The 18,716-nt window shown below is 43.3% G+C and overlaps 1 pseudogene; it reads right to left on the bottom strand.

Annotated features, from left to right (window-relative positions):
• LOC145800601 (protein CHROMATIN REMODELING 35-like) overlaps window positions 1-18,716 on the bottom strand; it is a 51,675-nt pseudogene that overhangs the window by 22,737 nt on the left and 10,222 nt on the right.

Below are 18,716 nucleotides of genomic sequence, written 5' to 3'. Positions count from 1 at the left end.
AAAGTGAAATGGGGGTAGCGCTGGTGTGTCTACTTTCAGATCCTCCGATCGAATAGAAGTGCTTGGGGGATAACTTCTCGGTAGGCATGATCGGAATGGAACGGTTACGGGCCTACCAGCAAACATTTTGGATGCATCTATTGCGCCCTCTTTCATTTCGCAGTATGAAGAGGGATTTTTGTCCAGTAGCACCGAGTCAGGTAGTGAGTCGGAATCTGATTCCACCGAATCTTGTGAGTCGGAATCAGGTTCCAGCTCGACTGAGTCTGAGTCTAGTAATCCTGGGGATGATAACCCGGATGCCATAGCCTTGTCCAGGTCGTCTTTTTCTTTCTCTTTTGAGTCTGTTGTAACCGAAGAATCAGACGATTTGGATGCGCTTAATGAGAATCAAGTAGCTGTGGTTTCTGAGTACTTTTCTGTGCCCTTGATTTATTGCATTAATTCAGATTTTCAAAATTTTGATGAAAACGATGAGGAAGAAATTCCTCCGGTTTTGCAACGCTTAATTGAACAAGAGTAGGAAAGATTTGTTAAACCCTTAATGGATGAAATCACTACTGTGAATGTCGGTACTGAGGAGGACCCGCGGCTAGTCCAGATCCGGTCCACGTTGTCTTCAGAGGAATGCGAGCGCTTAGTCGCTTTATTAAAAGATTTCAAAAATGTTTTCGCGTGGTCCTACGAAGACATGCCTGGAATCGATCCGGAGATTGTACAGCACCGGATCCCTCTTGACCCCGAGGCCCGACCCGTTAAGCAAAAACTCAGAAGGATCCACCCGGACTGGGCTCTCAAGATTAAGGAAGAAGTCACCAAGCAAATTGACGCAGGTTTCCTGCAGGTATCTGAATACCCGATGTCACGACCCAAACCCGGCCCTATGGGTTTAGCACCGTAACCGGCCAGTAATTCGAGATTACCGAAGGCCTGCCTAACAGTAATCCAGTAAAACAGAGTACAGGGCCTGGCGGAAGCCAATACAGTAAATAAACAATGTCCAATGAGCTGTGACAGTCTACACATACAAGTACAATCATTCAGAACAGGGATCTAATCCCTAATAAACGGTACAGTAATAGTCTATACAGTCTATACAGTAAACAAAACAGTTACAGGGACAGACGGGGAATATTAAAACACCCCAAAGCCGAAGCTTGAACGGCTTAGAACCTCACAGTGAGGCACAGTGGTTGGCTGACAAAACAAAAGCTTGCCTGACGCTCCTAGCAACGGTCCAGTGCCTGAACACCTACATATATATATAAGCAGTGAGCTAAAGCCCAGTGAATAACAGAATGCGTAAAGAGGTTTGGGATGAATGTCTTTTCAAAATTTAAACAGTTCATTGATTTAGTATATCGGTCAGTCAGTTTGTGGCTCATATTGATGCCGTAGCAGTCATTTAGAAATCATAGTAATCGTACGTGGCACATCCGTTAGCAGTACTAGTAGCAGTGTCAGTACAGTAGCAGTAACGGTAACAATAAAGTAGTAGTAACAGTAACAGTACAGTAGCAGTAACAGTAACAGTAACAGTACAGTAGCAGTACAGTAACAGTAACAGTACAGTAGTAGTACAGTAGCAGTAGCAGTAACAGTAACAGTAACAGTACAGTAGCAGTACAGTAACAGTAACAGTAACAGTACAGTAGCAGTAACAGTAACAGTAACAGTACAGTAGCAGTACAGTAACAGTAACAGTACAGTAGTAGTACAGTAGCAGTAACAGTAACAGTAACAGTACAGTTCTTATGGATTCAAGAGGTGTCTCGCACAGATTCTAGAGGTGGCTCACTTTGTAGCACTTAGTTCCGTGCAGCACTTTGCTCCAAGTTTCACAGATTATAACAGTCATATGTGGTACATCCAATAGCTAAACAGTACAGTAGGTCTTAACAGACCAGGTCTTAATAGACCAAACAGTGAATGATGGCCATCATATCAGTAAACAGTAGTGGTTCCAACATGGGAACCGACAGAGATCTCTGTAACAGTAACAGTAAGCAGTAGTTGCTAAGGATGCCACAATACAGTTCAGAATATAGGTCATACATTCATTCATTCAGTTAACAATAACAGTTCAGAAACAGTTCAGTTTAATTGTTCAGAAGATAATCATTTTGAACATATCTTTACACAAATGTTACTCACAGAGTTCTGGGCTATAGTAAGCTAGAGCGTGTCTCCCCAGTCGCCAACCCTACACAGTTAACAGATTGAACACACGCTAAGCTACACAGTTGGGAAAGATTAACAACTTAATCCCTAATGTCTCGGCGTGTTCTACATCTATATCCTCAACAAAATGTCTTAAACTAGGCCTAAGAACGCCTAGAATGGGATAAGGATGCAAATATGCACATTTAAAACATTTTCAGAAAAACAGAGTCCCGCTCGAGCTCAAGTTTCCCCGCTCGAGCGGTCATGCAACAAAGGCCTCCGCTCGAGCGTACATTACTCCGCTCGAGCGGACTGTAAAACAGTGCAAGATGCTGGGAGCTCGAATTCCCCGCTCGAGCGCCACTTTCCCCGCTCGAGCGGGAGACCAAAATCTGGAAAATCCAGATTTGAACTCCAATGCTCAAATCAAGTTCCAATGCATCAAATCCGATCCTTTTGGGCTAATTTTCTGGAAAACACTTCAAAACTCATAGTATAGCATGTTTCAAAGATCAATTTGAGAAATCAAAGCCCAAAGGTAGTTCAATTAAACATGATTTCAAACCAAGTTTCAAGAACAACAACTCAAATGTGACATGCATGATCTTAAATCATCTTCAAAGCTTTAGTGCTGTTTCAAAAGAGCTCAAACCTTCAAAAACAAGATGAACTCATGGAGTATGACCAAAAGATGGACATGCATGTGAGGTATTATGAGCTACAACCTCAAAACTTCAATATATGTACATGCATGCAACCATTAAGCTTTAATTCAACAACAATGAACCAATTCATGACTTAGTTCTACAATGAAGCATGAATCATGCAAGAACAACTCAAAGACACCATTAAGATGATGAATGATCTACCTTAGGTGTAGAATTAGAAGTGAGGGAGCTCAAATTAGTAATCAACCTTCAATTCTTTAAGCAATTCTAGCCAATTCACCATGAAACAAGTTGAACTCAACTCTTCTAGCTCCTCTCTCTCTCTCTAAGGTCGGCTAGAGCATCAAACAAGGCTGAGGAAATGTTTGTTTCAAGTGTGCACAAGGCTCTAATATGTTATAATAAGAGGCCCACTAACAATGGCAATTTGGTAATTAAGCCTAACTCCTTAATTAGCTTGTTTTAATCTAATTTAGTCATACCTAATTAGTTTTCAGGTAAATACACCATAAACTCACATTAATTATGAGGATTATAAAACATTAATCGATTCCCGGTTCGGCCGCCGATAAGGCCTTCAATTAGCAGTTTAAGCATAAAACATGAACAGATAATCAAACAATCAAACAGATAGGTTATGCATTTAAACAGATACAGTCAGTCAATTAATTCCAGACTCCAGTCAGTCAGTTCAGTACTTTTAATCAGCTCAATTATCAGTCATGATCAATTCAGTTTAACAGTAATCAGTCAGTCATTAGTCGGTAAACAGTGTTTAGTCGGTAAACAGTGTGAGGGTTGTTACAGTCTCCCCTCCTTATAAAGAGTTTAGTCCTCTAAACTCGAGTTAACATACGGCAACAGAGATAACGCCTAACATAACAGTAGCTTTCACTCTTTAACAGGAGCATAATCATATTCATAACAGTTTCATGACCCAATCTCAATCTTAGCAGTGCATAGAAATAGAATCATAAATCGCATACAGAGATTAGGGTCCGAATTATAATGGAGTCTTAGACCTAGTCAGGTTTTAGAGTCAGGAACAGATTCGGATACAGAGCAGAAGCTGAGCCCTCGTAACGAGGCCTCCGGTACGGGTAACAGAGTGCAGACAAATATAAGTTCCATAAGGAACCTCCAATACCGGGCAGCTAACATATACCACATAATATTAAGAGTCACGAATACATATCAGAGGTTGACCCCTTAATCAGTATACAACATATAGAATTTCAGAAAACAAAACTTATTTCGTGACACAGAACATGAATATAGTTGCACACAACTTTACTGTAGTGGTAATCACACTACTTATATCAAGTACTTATCGGGGTTATAGATTGCACTGGCCTCATTCCATAAGTAATTTCTCCCGTTAAGTTACAGAGATTCGATTCATTCACTTCTGAGTCATTCATCCAGTCTTTGTTCAATTTGTCCTTAATTCGGTAATCCATCACAGTCAGTCCAGTTCATTTGGGAGCTATTGGAAACATAAGGCGAATTTGTACATTACTCCCATTACAGTAGGCAGGGTTCTGAAGTAATCACTCACATACTATTCATCAGTTTCAGTTCTCACAGATTCGATCATACTATGTATCAATATGGAAACAGTCATACTGATTTCACATACTTCCAGATAGTGAGGGTTTATAATCAAAACTAGTTTGCTGTCAACAAATCCCATCAGTTCTGAAGTACGGTAATCGCCAAAACAATCATTCCCTAATCAAACAAGTTCATAGTTATGCGGTAATACCGGGTGATTAATCACATGGCAGGCACCCAGTTTTCCCCATATTGGAAGCAAATCAGGTAATAGCTCTCAATAAGAGTTTTCTCAAGTCGATGAAAGTTCGACTAGGTCATTTCAGATGCAAGTTCTGTCCAATCATAATAAATAAGACTTCGAAGCACAAGCATCAAACAGAAGTTCTATTGGTTACACAAAGGGTTTCATCAACCCATGGTTCTATCAGATCAGATCAGGTAGCAGTTTCATACTCCAGTCATTTCAGTACATAGTCAGTAGTTTCGCAATTAGTCAGAGTCCATTTATTGTCAAACTTACATCAGGGTCTGGTATCATTATAATTCATATCGAAGCAGTACAGATCACATACAACGTGTTCCTCCCATTAAGTTTACAGGCAATGCAGTTATTCACATCGAGGGGTAAACATCACAGTTAGTATAGCAACTTCCAAATAAATCTTTCATATAGGCATATAGCATACAGTAATACATTACGCGAGATTCTCGGACACATAATAGGGAGTTGCCCTACGAGGGTTCCAAATCAGTCATACAGTCACTAGAGCATAGGCTCGCAGGTCTATTCCAACAGTCATGTCAATTTTCCACGATCACGATTCACAGTCAAGAGTTTATTCGTCGGGGTCTTTATTCAGTCACACAATTCTGGAGTCATAGTCCCAACGGTTAAGTTATCAACAAATTATACACCAATCAGATACCATCGAGGGTACAGTCATATATGTGCACTCTCAGAGTCCACTAATATTCCCATTACGGATGCATAAGTTCAATGTACAATACAAAATAGTTTTCCCCAGATACGATAGTTAAGGTAGCAAGTCATAAGTCTACCCAGTCTAGTGACATCCTTAAGTAAAGGTATACGAACATGTACATGAGTCCAAACAGTTTTCATAGCATAGGTAATTGTTAACATAAGGCGTTACGGTGTTGTACATAGTCCACATCAAATAGTAGATCTCGAAAGATTCATTAACCACAGTCCATACCTGACAATCCTAATAGTCTTACAAGCATGGGAACATATGTACAGGTGTGAGTCTAAAATCAATTAGCATGTGAGCATTTGTTCGCAAATTCATACGCAGTAGCTCATCTTTACAAGCTAATATGGGTTCTTAATTTCAGAAGTCCCACACACAAACAGTTCACGTATATAATTCAAGTTCAAGGGTCCGATCATTCAATGATGTCCGTCAATATATATAACAGTTCAGTCCGAATCATAGCTATACAGATTTCTCGAATTACAGTCAGTCATAAGGTGGTCCCACGTTCAACAGTTCTAGCACAGTTCAAAAGGTCATGCTTAATAGTTCACATTCAATTATTGCAATATGATACAAGGACCTAACTCAGTAAACTCTCGTTGGTCACAAGTCCTGACAATTCTCATAGTATAGGGTTCATAATTTCAGTAATTCAGTTGGTTCAGTCAGTATGTTCACAGTCTTTATCGGATTAAGGAATGTACGATTCCCACACAGATGTTCGTATAGGCAATTACACATAGTTAAGGTAAATACCCGCGTCAGTCATCTCAGTGTTCCGAGCATTCTCTGGAACTAGGGTCTAGATTTAGACTCAATATCGTTCGGTTGAGTTCGTAGGCAAGATTTAGGCAAGTGTCCTTCCTGTCCATGTCTAAAGCGAGTTTTAGACAGGCGGTGGCCACGCCCCAATGTTATTTCCCACAATCGGTACAGATAGGTGTATCATTGGTCAAGGCTATTGCCCGGGGTTTTCCATTCGCAGTGGTCATTTTCACTTTCTGTTACTTCCGTTTCATTCTTTTGTAGACAGTATCTAACATGTGGGGTGCCTATCGAATTAGCTGGGTAAATTTTACCTCGTATTCGACCACAGTCTTATCACCTTACTCAAGTTGTTCAACTCGGATACTTCCCTATCTTGGATGCATTGGGGGAAAGTATTTTTCGAAGAACACTTCACCTATTTTCTCAGTTTCTGAACCCAAGCCTCAGTTTTCAGTGGTTCGGTACTTCCCAGAAATTTCGGTGGTTTCAGTTTGTTGGGTTTCTGTATCAGTGTCATCAGTTCATATTCAGTTGGTGCAGGCACGTATGTCTGTCTTTATTATCTCAGATTTTCGATTAAGGCTTCAATCATTCATTCTAGCCTATTAATCCTCATATCAGAAGATTCAGTTTCGTTCACAATCCTCGCCCTTTCCCTTGTTTACACACAACAGGGTGATTATCAATCCAGGAGAGGTTCTTACTGATTTCACGTTTTATTTCATATCAGACGCGTGTATGCTTTCAATTCAACTCAGGTACGGTCACATGACCCTTTACTACCACACATCCATAATCACATAGATTCCATATTCGGTATTAACATTCACATTACATGTTATACCACTTAACTTCTTTAAGTATGCATGTAGGTTGCGTTCATTTCACCATAGACAATACGGTAATCATGAGCATAGACAGTTGCATACTTAAACACATTAACACATTTATTCAAATCATGGCCACACACACTTCTCATGTTCATGCAATGCCCTAATTACTTTTCTAGGACATCCTATAGCTCACTTGGACACGTGTGTGCAGTATAACTCGTGGTTAAATATTGCTCTGATACCACTCTGTCACGACCCAAACCCGGCCCTATGGGTTTAGCACCGTAACCGGCCAGTAATTCGAGATTACCGAAGGCCTGCCTAACAGTAATCCAGTAAAACAGAGTACAGGGCCTGGCGGAAGCCAATACAGTAAATAAACAATGTCCAATGAGCTGTGACAGTCTACACATACAAGTACAATCATTCAGAACAGGGATCTAATCCCTAATAAACGGTACAGTAATAGTCTATACACTCTATACAGTAAACAAAACAGTTACAGGGACAGACGGGGAATATTAAAACACCCCAAAGCCGAAGCTTGAACGGCTTAGAACCTCACAGTGAGGCACAGTGGTTGGCTGACAAAACAAAAGCTTGCCTGACGCTCCTAGCAGCGGTCCAGTGCCTGAACACCTACATATATATATAAGCAGTGAGCTAAAGCCCAGTGAATAACAGAATGCGTAAAGAGGTTTGGGATGAATGTCTTTTCAAAATTTAAACAGTTCATTGATTTAGTATATCGGTCAGTCAGTTTGTGGCTCATATTGATGCCGTAGCAGTCATTTAGAAATCATAGTAATCGTACGTGGCACATCCGTTAGCAGTACTAGTAGCAGTGTCAGTACAGTAGCAGTAACGGTAACAATAAAGTAGTAGTAACAGTAACAGTACAGTAGCAGTAACAGTAACAGTAACAGTACAGTAGCAGTACAGTAACAGTAACAGTACAGTAGTAGTACAGTAGCAGTAGCAGTAACAGTAACAGTAACAGTACAGTAGCAGTACAGTAACAGTAACAGTAACAGTACAGTAGCAGTAACAGTAACAGTAACAGTACAGTAGCAGTACAGTAACAGTAACAGTACAGTAGTAGTACAGTAGCAGTAACAGTAACAGTAACAGTACAGTTCTTATGGATTCAAGAGGTGTCTCGCACAGATTCTAGAGGTGGCTCACTTTGTAGCACTTAGTTCCGTGCAGCACTTTGCTCCAAGTTTCACAGATTATAACAGTCATATGTGGTACATCCAATAGCTAAACAGTACAGTAGGTCTTAACAGACCAGGTCTTAATAGACCAAACAGTGAATGATGGCCATCATATCAGTAAACAGTAGTGGTTCCAACATGGGAACCGACAGAGATCTCTGTAACAGTAACAGTAAGCAGTAGTTGCTAAGGATGCCACAATACAGTTCAGAATATAGGTCATACATTCATTCATTCAGTTAACAATAACAGTTCAGAAACAGTTCAGTTTAATTGTTCAGAAGATAATCATTTTGAACATATCTTTACACAAATGTTACTCACAGAGTTCTGGGCTATAGTAAGCTAGAGCGTGTCTCCCCAGTCGCCAACCCTACACAGTTAACAGATTGAACACACGCTAAGCTACACAGTTGGGAAAGATTAACAACTTAATCCCTAATGTCTCGGCGTGTTCTACATCTATATCCTCAACAAAATGTCTTAAACTAGGCCTAAGAACGCCTAGAATGGGATAAGGATGCAAATATGCACATTTAAAACATTTTCAGAAAAACAGAGTCCCGCTCGAGCTCAAGTTTCCCCGCTCGAGCGGTCATGCAACAAAGGCCTCCGCTCGAGCGTACATTACTCCGCTCGAGCGGACTGTAAAACAGTGCAAGATGCTGGGAGCTCGAATTCCCCGCTCGAGCGCCACTTTCCCCGCTCGAGCGGGAGACCAAAATCTGGAAAATCCAGATTTGAACTCCAATGCTCAAATCAAGTTCCAATGCATCAAATCCGATCCTTTTGGGCTAATTTTCTGGAAAACACTTCAAAACTCATAGTATAGCATGTTTCAAAGATTAATTTGAGAAATCAAAGCCCAAAGGTAGTTCAATTAAACATGATTTCAAACCAAGTTTCAAGAACAACAACTCAAATGTGACATGCATGATCTTAAATCATCTTCAAAGCTTTAGTGCTGTTTCAAAAGAGCTCAAACCTTCAAAAACAAGATGAACTCATGGAGTATGACCAAAAGATGGACATGCATGTGAGGTATTATGAGCTACAACCTCAAAACTTCAATATATGTACATGCATGCAACCATTAAGCTTTAATTCAACAACAATGAACCAATTCATGACTTAGTTCTACAATGAAGCATGAATCATGCAAGAACAACTCAAAGACACCATTAAGATGATGAATGATCTACCTTAGGTGTAGAATTAGAAGTGAGGGAGCTCAAATTAGTAATCAACCTTCAATTCTTTAAGCAATTCTAGCCAATTCACCATGAAACAAGTTGAACTCAACTCTTCTAGCTCCTCTCTCTCTCTCTAAGGTCGGCTAGAGCATCAAACAAGGCTGAGGAAATGTTTGTTTCAAGTGTGCACAAGGCTCTAATATGTTATAATAAGAGGCCCACTAACAATGGCAATTTGGTAATTAAGCCTAACTCCTTAATTAGCTTGTTTTAATCTAATTTAGTCATACCTAATTAGTTTTCAGGTAAATACACCATAAACTCACATTAATTATGAGGATTATAAAACATTAATCGATTCCCGGTTCGGCCGCCGATAAGGCCTTCAATTAGCAGTTTAAGCATAAAACATGAACAGATAATCAAACAATCAAACAGATAGGTTATGCATTTAAACAGATACAGTCAGTCAATTAATTCCAGACTCCAGTCAGTCAGTTCAGTACTTTTAATCAGCTCAATTATCAGTCATGATCAATTCAGTTTAACAGTAATCAGTCAGTCATTAGTCGGTAAACAGTGTTTAGTCGGTAAACAGTGTGAGGGTTGTTACACCCGACCTGGTTGGCTAACATTGTTCCAATGCCGAAGAAGGATGGTAGGATCCGGGTATGCATGGATTTTAGGGATTTGAACAGAGCTAGTCCGAAGGACGACTTTCCCTTACCACACATTGATGAGTTAGTGGACTTCACAGCGGGGCATGCTTTGCTTTCGTTTATGGATGGCTTCTCAGGCTACAACCAGATAGTGATGGCACCTGAACACCGAGAAAAGACTACCTTCACCACCCCGTGGGGGACATACTGTTACAGATTGATGCCGTTTGGGCTGAAGAACGCTGGAGCTACATATCAACGGGCCGCGACCACAATATTACATGACATGATCCACAAAGAGGTTGAGGTGTACGTGGACGACATGATTGTCAAGTCCAAGGAAAGAGAGGGCCACTACACCGCCTTGCAAAAGTTCTTTCAAAGGATTAGAGAATTCTGGTTGCGGCTGAATCCTCAGAATTGTACGTTCGGTATTACAACAGGGAAAATGCTGGGGTTTCTCATTACACAGAGAGGTATCGAAGTCGACCCTTCCAAAATCAAGGCCATCCTAGAAATGCCACCACCAAGGACTGAAAAGGAGGTGCGAGGCTTTCTGGGTAAAGTGCAATTCATAAGACGGTTTATCTCAAAATTAACCTTGACTTGTGAACCACTTTTTGGTCTCCTGAAGAAAGGAAAGAAATTCCAGTGGGACGGCCGATGCCAAGCTACTTTTGAAAAGATCAAAGAATATTTATAGAACCCACCTATGTTGTCACCACCAGAGTCGGGAAGACCGTTGATATTGTACCTTTCAGTGACTGAGACCACAATGGGCTGCATGCTCGCGCAAGAATCAGAGGACAAAGTGGAAAGGGCCATCTATTATCTGAGCAAGAAGATGCTGGAGTATGAGACTCGCTACACACCATTGGAGAAGGCTTGCTTAGCCTTGGTATGGGCTACCAGGAAGCTGCGGCACTACCTGTTAGCTCACTCTGTAATGTTGGTTTCGAGATTAGATCCCATCAAATATCTCTTCGAGAAACTGGCACTTACGGGTAGGCTAGCTCGTTGGTTGTTGTTGCTTTCCGAATTCGATCTAAAATATGTGACGCGCAAATTGGTCAAGGGAAGAGCGGTTGTAGAATTCTTAGACGATCATCTAGTGGAAGGGGGTGAAGCAGTTGAGTACTTATTCCCAGATGACGCCATTTTGCATATCGACGATGAGTTTTGGACAATGTACTTTGACGGAGCGTCAAACTAATATGGGTATGGAATAGGAGTGTTGCTGATAGCACCCGACAATTCCCGTATCCCTCTAGCCTTCAAGCTCCAGTTCAAAGCCTCGAACAACGAAGCAGAGTATGAGGCATGCATTGTCGGTCTAGAAGCAGCCCTGGAACTAGGGGCAAAACGGTTGGACGTCATCGGTGACTCGAACCTTGTTGTATCTCAAGCGAAAGGAGATTGGAAAGTCAAAGAAGAAAAGATATTGATGTATCATCAGGCCCTGGATTTGTTAATTCCTTGGTTTGAGAAGCTAAACTTTGCTCATCTAGTAAGAGAGAACAATAGGTTCGCAGATTCACTAGCAACTCTATCTTCTATGATAGACATCCCGTTTGGAGTCCGGATGCGTCCAGTCATTATTGACCAGAAGTTTGCGCCGGCTTACGAGTCAATTGCTACTATAGACGAGGTTCAAGATGAGAACCCCTGGTATTACGACATTTGGAACTTCTTGGAGAAAGAGGCGTATCCACCAGGGGCAAATGCCAAGGATAAAAGGGCAATCAGAAGAATGGCCGTTCAATTCATCATCTGTGGAGGTAAATTGTACAAGAGAGGTCATCTGGGAATGCATAAGCTATGCGTTGAAGCTGAAGAATCAAAACGCCTGATGGAGGCCATCTATGGAGAAGAATGCGGTGCGCATATGAACGGGGTAATGCTGGCATGGAAGATCCTCAGACAGGGTTACTACTGGTCCACCATGGAGGAGGATTGTATCGGCTTTGTTCGGCGATGCCACAAATGTCAGATCCATGCGAACCGCATGAACATCCCGCCATCGAAGTTGTACAATATGACTTCGCCAGGGCCATTTTCAGTTTGGGGAATCGATGTGATCGGGGCTGTCACTCTAAAGGGGTCGAATGGGCATGAGGTCATCCTGGTCGCGATAGATTATTTCACGAAGTGGGTTGAGTCCCAATCTTATGCGTTGTTGAAGGCGTCGCATGTTGCAAAATTCATCAGAAACAACATCATCTGTCGTTATGGGGTCCCGAACAAGGTCATCTCAGATAATGGTTCCCACTTCAAGAAGGAAGTGATTGACTTGTTGGAGAAATACAACGTGGCGTTTCATAAGTCATCCACATATCGGCCGCAAACCAATGGAGCGGTCGAGGCCGCCAACAAGAATATCAAACACATATTGCAGAAGATGGTGGAAACCTACCGAGATTGGCCAGACAAGCTGCCGTTTGCTCTATGGGGGTACCGAACTTCAATTAGAACTTCTACTGGGGCGACTCCGTATTCATTAGTTTATGGGATGGAGGCCGTTCTACCTATTGAAATTGAGGTTCCGTCTTTGCGAGTGCTGGCTGAGTGTCAGATAGCCGAAGAAGATTGGCAATAGAACAGATTTGAAGAACTCATGCTTTTTGACGAGCGCAGACTGAAAGCGCTGTACCATGTTCAAGGCTATCAGCGCAGAATTGCCAGGGCTTTTAACAAGAAAGTTAAGTCCAGGAATCTAAAAGAAGGAGATTTGGTGCTCAAGGACAACCGAGCTCCTATCCATAACCCAAGGGGCAAGTTCAGACCCAATTGGACTGGTCCCTACATCATCAAAGCTATCTGGTCAGGTGGAGCTGTGGTTCTAATGGACCTAGATGGCTTAGAGTTCTCGCAACCGATCAACATGGACAAGTTGAAGAAATATTATCCCTAAGAGGCTCGCTAGGCCGAAAACCCGCAAACGGCGACCTAGGCAAAAGTTAGAGCATTGAAAAATTGGAAAATATAAAAACAGAGCTCGCATGGTTGAAAACCCGCAAAGGGCGGCCTTGGCAAAAGTTAGAGCGTAAAAGGAGAGTGAAAATACTCGAGTGAACCTAAGCTTAAACTACGTAAGGCTTGATTCCCGTCTTTAGGATACGTAGGCAACTTCATCTTGAAGTTCAGCCATAAAATTTTTCCCGATCAACTTTGTGCATTTGATCATCTCGGCCACCTTTGTCTATTCAGGATTCAAGAGTTCGGTTATGATCTCCGGTGCAGTGCTCTTCAGACTAGGGGCAACTTTCCGTTACTGCGCAGTGTTGCGGTGTTCTTCAGACTAGGGGCAACTTTCCAGTTACTGGGATTCGGGGTTGTGCATCTCAGTGACAGATTTCAGGCATGCCCAGTTTTGATCCATATCGAAAATGATTTTGAAAAGTTTTAATAAAAGTTGACTGTGTTCAAGATTAATCTTTTTACAACTTAGACCATTTTTGGACTAAAGCGGAAAATTTTCAGTACCCACAACCTTCAATTTCATTGATTTCAATACAGAGTTCTCCTGCCCTTGCATACAAATTGAAGTTGCTTTTCTATTACATTCATAAGGAAAACTTGGAAGTACTAATAAAGCAATAAATCCCGGGCATAGCTAAGTCAGGTGTTCCTGTGCCCCCTTCCAGAGCTGGTCGAAGCCTCTGATGCCAAAGTAGGCCCTTCCTGTGCCTCTTCATTGAGCCAATCCAAGCATTCATCAGACAAGGTGCAACCAAAAGTAGGAGCAGGTGCCAGGAGCTCTCTAGTCCTTCATGCTGTGGCATATCGGCCAAGCTCTGCACCTCGAACCGGGAATGCAGCAGGATACTCTATCCCCTCTGGCGGGCAAGTCTGATCATGACCTAACTGGCGCCGGAACCGAAACGGAAAGTAGAACACACAGTGAGTCAGACTAATCAACTGGATCCTGGTCTGCCGGGACATCCTATAGCTCATTGCTGGGAGATTGAGCCAAGGACAGTGCCAGGCAATGCGATCCGCAGACAAATTGCACATCCAGTCGAACCACCATCCCTCATCAAGGGCATCGACTAGTCATTGTCGGAAGAAGTAGCCGCGAGCTGAGTAGGCTGGGCAAGAGTCCACAACCTGCAATTTATCCATTAGTCATACCTGGGGAGGGATTGGAAAATAAGAGAATAAAGAATAGAGAGATGTACGATGAGAGAAAAGTAAGAAAAGGGTTTTGTGAGAAAAATCGAGCCTTAGGGCCAAGTGATGTGAGCAATATATATGTGAGAAAGGGTGGAAAACATTACCTGCAGCAGTAGTGGACTTCCCGCGAATCTGGTCATCTCTCGGTGATAGAAAGCATCCAAGCCCATCAGCGTCTCGGCCAATGTCATGGCAATGCAGCTCTTTCCTTCTTTCAAGCCTTGAGTAACTTCAATCAGACGGATGCTAGATCCGCTAAAGCTCGGGGCAAGCAAAAAGTGAGAGAGCATGCACAAGCAAAGGGCGTGTTGCCGAAAACCTTGCCAATGATGATCGCCGCGGTTACCGGCATCAGAAAAGTGATGAATCAAGCCAAGGATATCCAGCTCCCCGTTGCATATCAGAGACCGAGCATCGTGCATGGTGAGCCCACACATCTGTCCTAAAGCTTGGGCGTGACCGAAGCGAAGCTGGGACAAAATCTCTTCATGGCGCTCAGATTCCATCAAAAATTGAAAATCTTCGAAGGTCAGACATATCTCTTGCCCGCCGAAGCTAAAGACGTGTGTTACCGGATTCCAAAACCTCGCCGCGACATGAAGGAACGGAATGTGCAGCGAAGTACAGCTCAGCGTGAATAGTGCATTCAAGCCGAAACCCCGGAAGTTCAACTTTTCCAAGCCATCTAGAGAAGCAACCCAAGCTGTGAGATTTTGGGTGAGAAATGCCTCTATTTTGGTGCAAAACTAAGATGAAATGAGAGAACCATGAGGCTAGAGTTTTTAAATAGGATAAGGCACTGTTCGGAGGACATGTGTCGAAAATTTGGTGGTTGCCAAGCTAGGTGGCCGGCCGGCCACCTTTTCTGGCAAGCCGACCACCCCTCTCCCCTCTAATGCAAAAAGCTGGTCGGCCAGCTCCCTTAGGTGGTCGGCCATCAAGAGGAGGGTGGCTTTAGTCTTGTTCTAGCCTCTAGAAGAAAGTTCCAAGCATTTCCATGCATTGGGGGCGTTAAAGGTGCGAGTTTTCCTCTGTTTCGGATGCATTCTGTCGCCCAGATCTTCCGAAATGCATTTGTTTATCGAGTTGTTGTTAAATCCTACTTATTGAGTTTTTGTTTTTGCTTATCGAGTTGTTGCTCTGCTTACCGAGTTGTTAAGCTTACCAAGTTGTTAAGCTTTGTCGAGTTGACGAGTTTTGTGTTTTGAGTTGTTACTCTAAGTTTTATCAATATTGTTGTGTTCTGCTTATCGAGTTGTAAGTTTATCAACATTGTTGTGCCTTGCTTATCGAGTTGTAAACTTGCTAAGGTTCTGTTCTTTCTTAGTAAGTTAAGTTGCTTTGTTTGTTGCGTCGGTTCACTACCTAACTTGGCAATTTTCAATGCATGATTTCCATTCAATCTCATTTTTGTGCAAAATAATGCGATGCGATGCAAGAACATAAAATACAACACTTTTTTGAACAAAAGCTGTTTCATTCCATCATGCTTCCTTTGTTACAACATTTTACAACAAGGGTACAAGTTTTACCAAAAATAAAACTGCCTAATAATGTACAATGTGCTACAACTACTGGTAAAAAAGGCAAATAAACAAGAACATCTGTGCTCTCAAGCGTTAGAAAAAGAGGCCCTCTTCGTCCTTTTCTGCGGAACAACCTCTGTGCCATCTCCATCAGCACCACTACCCGAATCGGAGCCAATGTCCTCAAAACCCTCCTCGACATCACCTCCGCCCTCAGAACCAGACTCAGAGTCATCCTCTCTGCCAGCAGATGTCTCTGACTGACGATGCGTGGACTCCTCCTCCTCACTGGACTCCTCCTCAATGATATGTGCTCGGCGCTCGCCTCGTTTGCGAGACGACTCCCCTCTCCCGGCTCCTCGAGAAGGCCTAGATGGTCCAGCTCCTTCGGAAGGCCCAGATGGCCTGACCTGTGGTTCGGTATATATCGGAGGCATCTGAAAAGAAAGAGTGCAATTTGAACGCATCAGCCAAAATATGTACATTAGATGTACAGATAAAAAGCTACATGGAGTGGATGTATGCAAATATAGTACATGGATGTGGTGTGTGTCAGATGTGCTCTCCCCATACAGTCGGTCAATCAATGCAGTGAAATGTTTAAATTCAGCATGTCATCAGAAATATGATAAATGCAAGAAAACTGAAGAGTACCGAGACGCCCATGATGGACAGCTGCGCCTCTCTCCGCAAGACCATGTCTTCGAGCGAGGCCACTAACCCAAGTAACCCCTTAGCATACTCCGTGGTAGGCTGCAGATGCAAGTGTAAATCATCAGTGAATGAATGAATGTCCAAGTATCTGAGTGATAAAGCAAAGCTGTAAAACATACCGGTGGTGAGTCAGGGTCTCTGGTGTATGGATGATCTGGCATAGGAGGCTCTAGCGAAATTGGATAGGAAGCCCTATATCTCCATCCCGTCAACTCAGTCGGGATACCTGGCCATCCGGCATGATGATAAGTCGGGGGAATCGGAGGGACCAATCCAGCCCCACCTCTGGATGTGCCAGCCCTACTGGCCGAAGGAATGTCTCTGGCTCGGGTGTGACTCGAAGACGGCATGCCGGTAGACCTCCTCGAGGGAGTACGAACACCTGTCAATGGAGGCATCAAGTAGGGGTGACGGTAGGTCGCGTACTCCCGTTCTCCAAATACAGCAGTGCATTAATGCCCAACCTGGCATCAATGATACCCTGGGGAGTAAGCCTATCAGCGAGCCACATATCGTCTGGGGGTGCTAAAGGGACACTCGGCTCAGGGAAGCCCATAGTCTGACGAAGAAAGCGTTGCACCAGGAACCAGGCCCTACCAACCGGACCCTCAAACAAGATCCTATACTGGGAGGAGGCCCATCCTCCGACAAACTGGAATCGGAGATCCTCACCCAAAGGCATCCAGGGCTGCCATAAGATCTGCGGATAGCCAATGCATAAGCCGATTAGAAATCGCAAATGTCCAAGCATGAATCAAAGATGAACACGGGAAGAACTGAGAGTTCTGACATATCTCGGTCGTCCGCATAGTGTCAAAATACTGCCGTAGGTAAGGGAGAGTCTCCTGGGGCCGCGATCGGTACTGGCCCTCGAAGATGAGCGAATAAGGGGTCATGAGAGGGGCCTCCACCTTGAGCTCCGGGGCTAGCGTCGGAAAGTACGCGAAGACCTATAACTGTGGAAAACAGGGCAAAAGCCATCAGAATACAGAATGCTGAATGTCGAATCTGAATACAGAATGTTGAGGGCAGAATGTAAGTACAGAAGGTAAAGTGTGCCGTGTGTGCAATGTACAGATAATGAAAAGCAGAAATGTGAATCAAGAGGGCAGAAGGTACCTCCCAGGCTCTCTAGTAGCCGCCGACTATGTTCCCCCGTCCGCGGGAGGTCGCACTCATATAGCAATAGAGGGTAGCCAAGCTGGCGCCACCCCAGTCATACTGACTAACCTGTGTGAGGTCTACCAAGGCACTCAGCAAATATAGCCCAACGGTGTTCCCCCTATCGGCGAACAAAGTGGTCCCAAAGAGGAACATCAAAAACCCGTGGGCGTACTGTGCAATCTCCTCAGGAGTCTCGGGCTCAGTTCCCCTGAACTGTGTAGAAAACCAGGTATATCGGACACGGCCTGAAGATCGGTCTACCGGTGGGCGAGCTCCCAACAGATGAATCCAGGCAGCCTCCCACTCGCCCATGTCCTCGTCGTAAGGGATCGCCAGGCCTCCCACGTCAAGGCCCGTTAACACGGCGAAGTCAAATAGGGTCATGGTCATGTCCCCAACGGCTGAGAAATGGAAGAAGTTGGTGGTGTCCCACAATCTCTCCACCAGGGCGCCCATGAATGTCTGGCTAGCTGGATAACGAGATATCCCGGTACAAAAGGTCCCGAATCCTGCCAGATCAACCCAATCGCGGACAGCCTCCTGGAGCTCTGCATACCAATCTCTTGCAGCAATAGAACTGTATCCCTGTGTAACGTGGAAGGATGTCTGCATTCATAATGAACACATGTATTCAGTTTCAGAATGGAATGAATAAACTGTGTGCAAATGATGGAAATGAGTTGTGTGCAAATCAAATCAAATTCAATCAAATGTGGGCTGCGTGTTCACCATCAAATTTGGGCTACGTATTCAGATTTCAGAAATTTAAAGTTTGGGCTGCATGTTCAACTTTCAATCCAATGTGAGCTGCGTGTTCACCATCAAATTTGGGCTGCGTGTTCAGATTTCAGAAATTTAAAGTTTGGGCTGCGTGTTCAACTTTCCATCAAATGTGGGCTGCGTGTTCACCATTAAATTTGGGCTGTGTGTTCAGGTTTCAGAAATTTAAAGTTTGGGCTGCTTGTTCAACTTTCAATCAAATGTGGGCTGCGTGTTCACAATCAAATTTGGGCTGTGTGTTCAGATTTCATAAATTTAAAGTTTGGGCTTCGTGTTCAAGTGATTGAGCTATGTGTTCAAGAT

This window comes from Camellia sinensis, chromosome 10 (genome assembly GCF_055761805.1).
Source record: "Camellia sinensis isolate YWXY chromosome 10, ASM5576180v1, whole genome shotgun sequence".
Taxonomy (NCBI): Eukaryota; Viridiplantae; Streptophyta; class Magnoliopsida; order Ericales; family Theaceae; genus Camellia; species Camellia sinensis.
The sequence above is the reverse complement of the archived record's forward strand: the minus strand, read 5'-3'. Positions and strand labels throughout refer to the sequence as shown.